We start from the raw sequence: 11207 nt of genomic DNA, 5'->3' as shown, positions 1-11207 counted from the left end.
TTCAATTGCTGTATATCAAAATGTGATTGATGGCCAGACTTGTGGACCTCTCTTATGGCTGTCCAGACACTGTCGTTATTTACTGGATCTTGTTTCTCCCTTACTGACTTTTGGAGGAGTACCAGTGTGAGGAATTCTTTGTCTTTGCTTTGAAAGTAGCTGTAATTGTTTATTGCTTTCTTGCATTTGTCAATTCAACAAAAAATTTGAACACCAGCAATGTGCCATAAATAACCAATTTTATGTGAAATGCCATAGTTTAATGGGCATAGCTTAAGGGAAACTAACCATTAAACACATACAGCTACAGTTTTCTATATAATAATTGTTATCTTTCCTCATCAGAATGGAAGGTAACTAAACCAACAATTTACAATTTTATTTTATACAGGCACAATCACTGTTAAATATTTCCTGTCTTTGATGGTAAGAGAATTTTGACTATGTTTATAAAAGTTAAATATCTGGAACAGTGGTCAAGGATCTTTATATTTGCACATGCTTATTAGAAAGGACCACACAATGTGAAGTTACTTTCACTCATGTGATGGCAATGATATATGTTTTCAACTGGAATTTCCTAATACTGTGCAGTTTAAAGTGTTCACTTAAAATGATACTTTGTATAAAAACACATGGTGGAAGTCAGCAAGTTGTTCTTTTGAGTTTATTGTGCTCTCCCTGTTTAGTATAGATGAAGTGGAATATTTTGCCTGTCCAATGTCTTTGAAACGAAAACTGATCCTTGCTTAATAAGTGAGAATCCTGTAAAAATACTATCTTGGTGCTTAGACCTGTTAGGTGAGAGAATAGTTACTTCCTCTTTAATTCATGTTTGAAACCTTTGACATTCCAGCTCATAAAATTCACTATTTGGTCATACAGATTGTGCTTCCAAACATTTGTTGACATTATGTAGTCTTAAATTAAGGTAGTACATTATTATATTAGATAGCTTTAATCTTAATTTCCAATTTTTTCAGGAGTTATGCCTATGAAGTCTATTATTGTGTTGGCACTAGATAGATAGATAGATACTTTATTAATCCCAAGGGGAAATTCACATAATCCAGCAGCAGTATACTGATACAAAGAAACAATATTAAATTAAATAGTAATAAAAATGAAAAGAATTAAAATAAAATTAATGTTCGCATTTACTCCCCCGGGTGGAATTGAAGAGTCGCATAGTGTGGGGGAGGAACGATCTCCTCAGTCTGTCAGTGGAACAGGACAGTGACAAAAGTCTGTCACTGAAGCTACTCCTCTGTCTGGAGATGACACTGTTCAGTGGATGCAGTGGATTATTCATGATTGACAGGAGTTTGCTTAATGCCCGTCGCTCTGCCACAGATGTTAAACTGTCCAACTTTAATCCTACAATGGAGCCTGCCTTCTTAACAAGTTTGTCCAGGCGTGAGGCGTCTTTCATCTTTATGCTGCCACCCCAGCACACCACTGCGTAGAAGAGGGCACTCGCCACAACCGTCTGGTAGAACATCTGCAGCATCTTACTGCAGATGTTGAAGGATGCCAACCTTCTCAGAAAGTATAGTCTGCTCTGAGCTTTCTTACATAGAGCATCAGTATTGACAGTCCAGTCCAATTTGTCATCCAACTGCACTCCCAGATATTTATAGGTCTGCACCCTCTGCACACTTACATCTGTGGGAGTAAAACGGATAGATTAGAAATAGCTTCTTCTCTGTCTGACCCCCCATTTTGCCTCTCCAAATGAGGCTAGAGCACACTTCACAAAGTCCCAGTCCTTTGTCATGCCTAGAGACTGAGAACATCCTAAACAAAAACAAAGAGCAACAGTGTAGAAAGTCCAAATACTATAAACCTCAAATATAATCTTATACAGTTCTGAAAGAATAAACTAAGGGAATGATGTTAAACAGTACCCATGGAGTAGCAGACAGCATATGATAGTACAATCCTGATACAATAAGCCATGGTTATGATATTAAAAATCCCCTTTAGCATAAAAAAAGGTTAAAATTATAATTGTAATTAAAACATAAAAGTAGCCGAGAAGGAAATAGAATGTATAATTACGGCAAAGTTCTCATTGCGAATTAACCAAATTGCAGGTAAAATCTTCTTTGCCTTGTCAGGTCTTGATCATATATTTCAAAGTTGCTATTTATACTTGATATATAAATTGTAGTTTTGCAAGCTGTTTTTGGCCATGTCACTTATTCTCTCTGCAAGTTTCTGTGGGATTTTTCTCTAAGCCATCCAGTTTTCCTCTATCAGCCAAGCTTTGAGTGTGTTAGGTTCATGGATGACTCTAACTTAGTTGTGAGAAACTGGGGGTGCCCTACAAAAGATGCATGCCCCCTCCTTGTAAGTGCTTTGGTTTCTTCCTTATGCTGCTGGTCCAGATTCTCATGCCTGTCAGTTTTGAATTGGCAGGCTCCAAAAAAAGGAAGATGCCCAAGTGCTTTAAGAAACATTGTGTTAAAGTTCCAGTGAGTATACGCACTATCCCAATAGTTACATACAGTATATAATATACACTCTATGGCCAAAAGCATGTTGAGGTGCTTCCAAATGATTGAGTTTTATTATTAATAAGTGCATAAAATCAAGAACTCGGCCATCCAATTTCTATTGACAGTAGAATGGATTATACCAAAGAGCTTAGTGACCTTAAATGTGCTACTGTCATAGGATGACGCCTTTGTCACAAGTTGATATGAGAAATTCCTGCTCTACCAGATACGCCCCTTCCAACTATAAGTGCTAGTATTGTGATGTGGAGGCGTCGAGGAGCAACATCAGCTGAAGCACAAAGTGGTAGACCACACAAACTTTTAGAGTGGGGTCATCGAGCGCTGAAATACATAGCATGTAAAAATTGTCTATCTTCTGTCACATTGCTCACAACAGAGTTCCAAATTGCCTCTGAAAGCAACCTGAGCACAAGAACTGGATATTGGGACCTTCGTGAAATGGATTTCCATGCTCACAAGCCTAACAAGTAGAGTGGTGTAAAGCATGCCGCCATTGGACTCTGGAGCAGTGGAAACATATTCTGTGGTGTGATGAATCACACTTCACTAGCTGGCAGTCTGATGGATGAATCTGAGTTTGGCAGATGCCAGGAGCACGGTATCTTTTGGGCTGTATGGTGCCTACTGTAAACTCGTTTGGTGGAGGAGTTATAATGGCATGGGGCAGCTTTTTAGGGTTTGGGCTCAGCCCTTTGTTTCCATTGTAGGGTACTGTTAATGTTACAGCATTCAGTGACATTTTCCACAATTGTGTTATTCCAGCTTTGTGCCAACAGTTTGTGAAGGTCCTTTTCTGTTCCAGTGTGACTGTGAATCTGTGCACAACACTATGTCCATAAAGACAAGATCCCTGAACTTCAGCATGATGAACAACTTCAAGATGTCAATTTATTTATAAAGTATATTTAAAACAACATCAGTAATACAGTAAAGGGCTTCACAAGTAAACATACAATGAACATAAATAAAATGAATAGAAATAAATAGAAACAAAGGACAATACAGCCAGCAGTGAGTTAAAGAAAAGAAAGAAGATAACTAAAAGTAGGGCATGTTGTCTTTTAACCATAGGAGAACAAAAGGAGTCCTAAGTACTGAGCATCTGTAAGATTAGGAAGGAGCACACGGCTTGTCCTGTATTTTTCTCTGCACATGTTTATATGACCCTCCCAGTGTTAGTTTTAATAGAGATAGTTTTGGTCATGCATTATCCCTCTATTATAAAAAAAAATCCTGGAAAGGAAAAGCAGAGTGACGAGACGTGATCTTCTCAGAAGACTCTTAAAAGACCCATGAGACCAAACAATATCAAATAAGTGCACTCAGCCGTGTAAAGGCACGTAACACACACAGATCCTGTGCTCTCAGCACATATAAAACGTATGAGGGCAATACGTTCTAGATGAAACATCAACGACTAAGCAAAGAAGAAACAGCAGCGTGGAGAAAAGAGACCCAAAAGCGTTGGGGAGAAAAAAAGGCAGATAAGAGATTATGAAAGCAGTGGAATTCAAAAGGCTCAAAGAAACGATGGTGTGATACACATGCAGAGAAAGGTAAAGAATATAAAAGCAGTAAAATTCGAAAGTATTGTAGTGTGCTAACCAGGTTGAAGCCTTTTTTGTTTAAAGTGACCGTTAGGTCCGATTGAGGGAGGGCAGATTACAGCATGGAAGACTGATAGCAGCGCGACAGCAGCAGAAAGACAGCAGATGGTCTGACGGCACCTCCTTAGCATGTGTTCAGCCGCCCAACCCACCAACAACCCAAGCAGCATTATACGTCTTGAGAAAGAGATTTAACCACACCTGGGGCCGGAAATAAAGGGCAAGTATTGTTTTCACAACGTCACACGAGATAAGGCAGTGAGGCATCATTTAAAACAAGTCCACGGACATCTAACCTAGCAGTTGTTGGATTGCTGTTGGCAGGCACGCATCATGTGCTCCCAGCTCTTAAAACAACGACAAGAGACAAGCAAAACACACAGCTCGCCAGCAGCAAAAAGCCAGCAGATGATCAGACTGCTTCTCTTAAGCGTGCGTTCAGCCAAACTAACCCTCGATTCCCCCCAACCCAACCCCTTTACAACGCGAGCGACAGAGATGCGAGGTGGCAAAAAGACAGCTGCTGCACAGGCTTTGAAATGATCGGGCAGCGAGACAAGCAGAAGAGGCAGCTTTCCAGCAGCAGAAAGACAACAGATAATCCGACGACATCTCCTTAGCGTGCGTTCAGCCACCCGCCATTGACAACGTGAGCAGCATTATACGTCCTGCGAGAAAGAGATGTAACCTCGCCTGGGGCCGGAAATAAAATATTGTTTTTACAAAAGTTTTAAAATAAAAGTGAAAATAATACATATGTAACAATTCCCATGAAACTAACAATCTCTTTAAATTGTATATCCGGTAAAACAAACCCAGGGGTGGGCAAGCGAAGCGAGCAGGGGACGGAGCCCCCTAGTTTTTGTAAATACACTTTGTCTTTCCAGATTTTTGTTTTTGCATTATTTTTGTTTAATGGAAATGTTTTTTCGAACTGTATTGCCTATAGAAGAAGATGAACTTTGGTGCTTCTTTTCATTATTTGGACTTGCAGTGCACAGTTAATATTGTATACAGCCACTATTCTTTCCTTTTTGTCTTAATCTTTTTGTGTGCTATTGCAGAACAACTGCATCCTAAAGACTGCATGACACTGCCTCACTTTTCTTAGAACATTTTTTTTTTTCCAATAAACAGCACCATCGTGTTTTACACAATCTTTTGTTTGTGTCTCAGTTTCTCATCCTGATCTGTTCAGTCTCAAACTACAAGATGCCCACGCAGGGTGTAGGTCGCTGCCAAATCCCACTATATGAGGTATCACAGCAGGCGTTAAACAAAGGATTATTCCAACAGGCAAGTATAGTTGGGGAAATAAATTAGGATGTTATAAATAATGACAGACAGACAGAAACAAACCACAAAATTTCATATAAATGTGTGTTTATGTATGACATGGTTATTTCTGATATCATGTTATTATAGGAGTATACTTAGAATATATTCTTAAAATTGGAGGGATATTTAAAAAATTATGAATTCTAAAGTAAGTCAAGAAAAATGGTAGTTTCCAAAAAAGGGGAGGGGCTAAAACTATTTAAAGAAACTCTCCTTAGGATAAGGGACACTTACTGAGAAAGCAGACAGACTTGCAGATACTGGAACCAAGAGAAGTGGGTTTAAATTGCTAGCTATGTTTGTTTTTTCCTATTTGTACTTCTATTTGGTGTCTATATTTTATTTTTGTTTTGTCTTTGGACACATTTATTTATTTAGCCTCAATTTTTGTAAAAATGAACCTTTTATTGTGTTCTTTGCACAAAAAAAATTCACCATGGCTGAGCCATTAGTAGTAGTATTAAAGAACCATTCTTCTTCTTCTTCATAATAATAATAATAATAATATTTTTTGGAGAGTTATTTCTTATCTTCTTAGAGATTCAAGGCTGGGGGGCTGTAAAAAGACAAGGCCTATCAAAGCCCAGTGCAGCACTCCTTGTGTGATTTTGGGCTATATAAAAATAAATTGTATTGTATTGTTTTAGTATTATTATTTTAAATGTTTTAATAAAAATCACCTTGATCTGATGCCCCATGCAAACCATTCTCCTTGTACTGATCTTACTTTGAGGCATCTTGTAGACCAAGAATAAACCAGGGAGAAAGAGAGACAGTGACACATACAAAAATGGTGAAAGAAATGACAGATCTTTTTAAAAAACAGTGATGACAAGCATCTTCTTTTGTAAAAATAAACCTTTTTTGTGTTCTTTGCACAAAAAAGGCCACTATGGCTGAGCCAGTAGTAATAGTATTAAAGAATCATTATTATTATTATTATTATTATTTTTGGGAGTTATTTCTTGTCTTCTTACAGCATGAGTGTCAAACTCTGTCCCTGTAGGGCCGCAGTGGCTGCATGTTTTCATTCTAACCATCTTCTTCATTAGTGACCTGTTTTTGCTGCTAATTAACTTCTTTTGCCTTAATTATAATTAACTTGACACAGACCCCTTAGTTGTCTCTTTTTCCTTAATTAGCAGCCAAACAATAATGAAACACAAAACAAGCAGCCGCATGACCAGCTCACCTGTGCCCATCACACAATATCTGATCTCTGAGGTCACCAAAACATCTTGATGGTGATCTTAGAAAAAACAGAAAATCCAACAGTTTTGGGAATGTCTGCTGTGGCAGAATGAGAGCAGCAACAGGCCATGGAATTAAATAACAAGTTTAATTAACAGCAAGAATCGGCCTCTCATTAAGAGATTAGTTGGAGTGAAATTGGTTGGAGTTTGAAATCCCAGTTTAGCTGGTCATCTGTTGGCTCGTCAATGCTGGGTGATTGTAAATAGGCAGGGCATGTCAAAGCTCATTGTGGCACTCCTTGTGTGATTTTGGGCTATACAAAAATAAATTGGACTATATTTTATTAGTAGTAGTATTTTAAATGTTTTTTTGATAAAAATCACCTTGATCTGATGCCCCATGTAAACCATCTCCCTTGTACTGATCTTACTCTGGGGCATCTTGTAGACTAAGAATAAACCAGGGGGAAAGAGAGACAGTGACACATACAAAAATGGTAAATAGTGAAAGAATTGACAGATCTTTTTTAAAATAGCAATGTCAAAAATAACCAGAGTTGAGGTTTACTGAAAATCATCCTATAAGTCTATTAAATCCTTTTTCTAGGCTCTCTTAAAAATGATAAAAAAAATGAAAATCACAAGCAAAGACAACGATAACACAGATTATTTGCCTTCTTCACCTTTTCAGGCCTTTCAGAAAAACCGAAGGATTTCCAAAAAAGAAATATTACCAAAAATAAAAAAATATATATAATGTCCACGTTGTCCAACTATCCTCACTCCCAACGCTAGGGGATAATAGCAACAACAACATTTATTTCTATAGCACGTTTTCATACAAATGAGGGAGCTCAAAGTGCTTTACAAGATGAAGAAAGAGAAAAGAAAAGTATAAAAATTAGGCAATACTAATTAACAAAGAATAAAGTAAGGTCTGATGGCCAGGAGAATGGAAAAAACAAAACAAAGCAAAAAAAAAAACTCCAGAGGGCTGAAGAACAAAACAAATAAAGACGAGGCCACAAGACCACCCAGGCCCCACTGGGCATTCTACCTAACATCAATGATCTCAATCAGTCCTCGTGGTTTACAGGCTTCATGCAGAAGAATTTGATGATGATGGTTGGAAGGACTCCATGGCACCCATATCAGGTGGTGGTGGCACAGAAAAAAAAACAGAAAAAGAGCAGCAGAGAAAGTAGGGGGTTAGTATGGATTGTGGAGCCATGAAGAAAATGGTAATTCAATGTATATACATCACGATTACACTAAAATGAAGCTAAAAGAGAGCCATATTAATCTAAGCAGTTGTGCTCCGCCATATTAGGCTGGCGAATTTCTATCAATGAGCTATTCCAGAAGGCAGAAGGCTTCCTCACCACTTCTTTCAAGTTTAGCTCTTGGAATTATAAGCATAAGCACTCATCAATGGAATATCGTGCTCTCCCTTCTGTTTATCTAAGTTGTTCAGAAGGTCTCGAGGTACCATTCACTGACTTCAGACTCAAGGCCAAAAGACGACATCCAGCGTCAGTTTTCCCATTATATATAACTGCAATATTCTGCAGTCCCTGAGGATGTTTCTCCAGCCCCTTATATAATTACCTTCAGCACCTTCACGCCGCTGTGTACTTCAGTCAGGAAGTCTACACATCCACATGTGTGTTCATATTTGAAGACCCCCAAACTTTAAGTCCTCCCTGGTAAGTAGATCTGCTCTGAATTCTCAGGCCCTCTAGCACTCACTCTAATGACTTCTTTTGAACTTTTCCCTTTACTTTACATCATCGCACCTCATGCTGGGATTCATTTCTTTTGTCCAAAGGCACAAACGAATCACGTAGTGCTCTGAGACCACCACATCGCATTGTTCAAACGTGCAGGTCCACTGTTGATTCCTTAACTGGAGCTTCTGTTCTACACCACCTTCTAACTCCTAGAGCAAACACTGTTAACCATTTAAACAAACAAAAGAGTCTGTACATAATTATTCAGATATATCAAAAATGATTCCTTGATGTGACCTGTCACACTAGAGAGACATTGTTTTGTGGCAGAGACCATAAATTGGGGTAAGACCAGGGTGATACCTGGGCATCACCCATACAGTGCCCTCAATGATGTTTGGGACAAAGACACATTTTTCCTTGATCATCTGCTCCACAGTTTAACACTACAAATTATTTCAGACGTGATTGAAATGCCCATTGCAGTATTTCATTTAAAGGTATTTTCACACATTTCATTCATAAAGTTTAGAAATGACAAAACTTTTTCTACATTGTCCTCCCATTCCAGAGTACCATAATGTTTGGCACACAGCAATGGCAGGTCTATGAAAGCCATCGTATTTAGTCATTTGTCGCATATCCCTCACACGTAATGACTGCTTGAAGTCTGTGATTTATGGACATCACCAGGTGCTGATGATCTTCTGTGGTGATGCTCTGCCAAGCCTCTAATGCAGCCACCTTCAGGTCCTGCTTGTTTCATGGGCTTGTCCCCTTACATTTTATCATATTACATTTACAGTTTCAGCATATGGAAGTCCTACTCATTTGGATTTAAAGCAAGTGACTTGCTTGGCCTTTCAGGAGTTTTCCATTTTTTTGCCATAGCAGTGTGTTTGGGGTCATTATCTTGTTGCAGGATGAAGCACTGTCCAAAGACTTAGGAGGCATGAACTGGACTTGAGCAGATCAGATGTCTCTCTACAGCTCAGAATTCCTTGTGCCACTGCTGTCAACAGTCACATCATCAATAAAGAGAAGTGTGCCAGGACCATACATGCCCAAGCCAAAACACCCCCAGCGCCATGTTTAACAGATGAGGTGATCTGCTCTTGATCTTAAGCAGTTGCACACTGTGCTCTGTCATCACTCTGAGACAGCAGGTTCATCTTTGTCTCATCTGTCCACAAGACCTTTTTCCCAGAATCTCTTTTAGGTCCTTTTTTCACAAACTGTAATCTGGCCATCCTTTTTTTGAAGCTAACTAGTGGTTTGCATCTTGCAGTGTGTCCTCTGTGTTTCTGTTCATGAAGTCTTCTGCTGATAATCATCTCTGACACGTCCACAGAAGACATGTTTCTGATGTGTCAGACAGGCGTTTGGAGGCTTTTTCTCTACCATAGTGTGGATTCTTCTGTCACCAGCAGTGGAGCTCTTCCAGTCCTTGTGGCCTACCAGTCCCTTTGTGATTACTGAGCTCACCATTGTGTTCTTTCTTCTTCATGATATTCCAGACAGTTGATTTCAGTCATCCTAACATTTTCTGATGTCTCTAATGGTTTTATTTCTGTTTTTCAGCCTCATAATGACTTCTTTGACTTTCATTGATACAACTCATGTCCTCATGTTGAACAATGGCAACTACAGACTCCAAGCAAGCTGAGGCATCTTATGAAGCAATGAAACCCACCTGAGGAATCGCAAATACCTGTGACGCCAATTGTCCCAATTATGAGGCAACCATATAGAAAAAGTGTTGTCATGTCTATATGGTGAGACTGAAATGTCTGTAAATCCCCTTGAATAAAAGTCTGCAATGTACACTTTACCCATCCATCCATCCATCCATTATCCAGCCTGCTATAATATCCCAACTACAGGGTCACGGGGGTCTGCTGGAGCCATCTGAATTGTTTGATTTTAAATTTTAAACTATGGTGCTATGGGGCAAATCAAAGAGAAATGTGTCCCAAACATTATGCAGGGCACTGTACATCACATGTGAACACAAATGAAATGACAACAAGGGTGGGTATCTAACTCAAGTCCCTAGAATTATTAGGCAGTAACAATAACCACCTTTTTCAATACAAAACTTAAAAGAAAGAAATATCTGTTAGGGTTATTTTTATTGTTATGCTAACTTGGACCAAAAAGTGTGAATTTTAAGGCATGGAACTCTCAGGTTGAACCCAAATGTCCTGCTATTCTTTATAACAGTTCTTTTTTTCCTATTCCATACATGTATAGAGAAAACTCACACAGGACATATGCCCTAGCATTTCTTAATCAGCTTCTTTTAATTGCCAGGTTCCTCTGAGGTAATAAAACTGATGGCTGGAGGAGAACTGAGAGATTAAAATTTCAACAGTTCCATGCGTTTTCAGTTGAGCCAGTCATTTCCAACTATAAAAAAAACAACAAAGAGGTTTATGACACAGTTCATTTCCTAACAGGGAAACTATGCACAGTATGACTGCATGCAAAGGAAACTTCAGTGTCTTTGATTATTTAGGTTACAAGGTTACAGTGGTTTTTGATTCAGTTGCTGTCTGGATTTGAAAAGTCTGTCTTTGTCACTGTAAAACCCAGTTGCTATAACATTCAAAGCAAAAACATTAGTTATTAGAAGGGCTTGGGTTAAGGAAGAGGCAAGCGGATTTGGGAAGATTAAGCAGTAGGCACGGACGAAAAGGAGCACTTACACTTCTCCAATGTATGATTCCAATTTATTAAAGCGTTAGAAATCAAACAAGTGCAAAAAAGTCTGTTAATGCTGATAAAAGTTTACACTGACTATATTCCCCCCCAAAA

The sequence above is a fragment of the Polypterus senegalus genome, chromosome 1 (genome assembly GCF_016835505.1).
Source record: "Polypterus senegalus isolate Bchr_013 chromosome 1, ASM1683550v1, whole genome shotgun sequence".
Classification (NCBI taxonomy): domain Eukaryota; kingdom Metazoa; phylum Chordata; class Cladistia; order Polypteriformes; family Polypteridae; genus Polypterus; species Polypterus senegalus.
Note: the sequence above shows the minus strand (reverse complement) of the source record.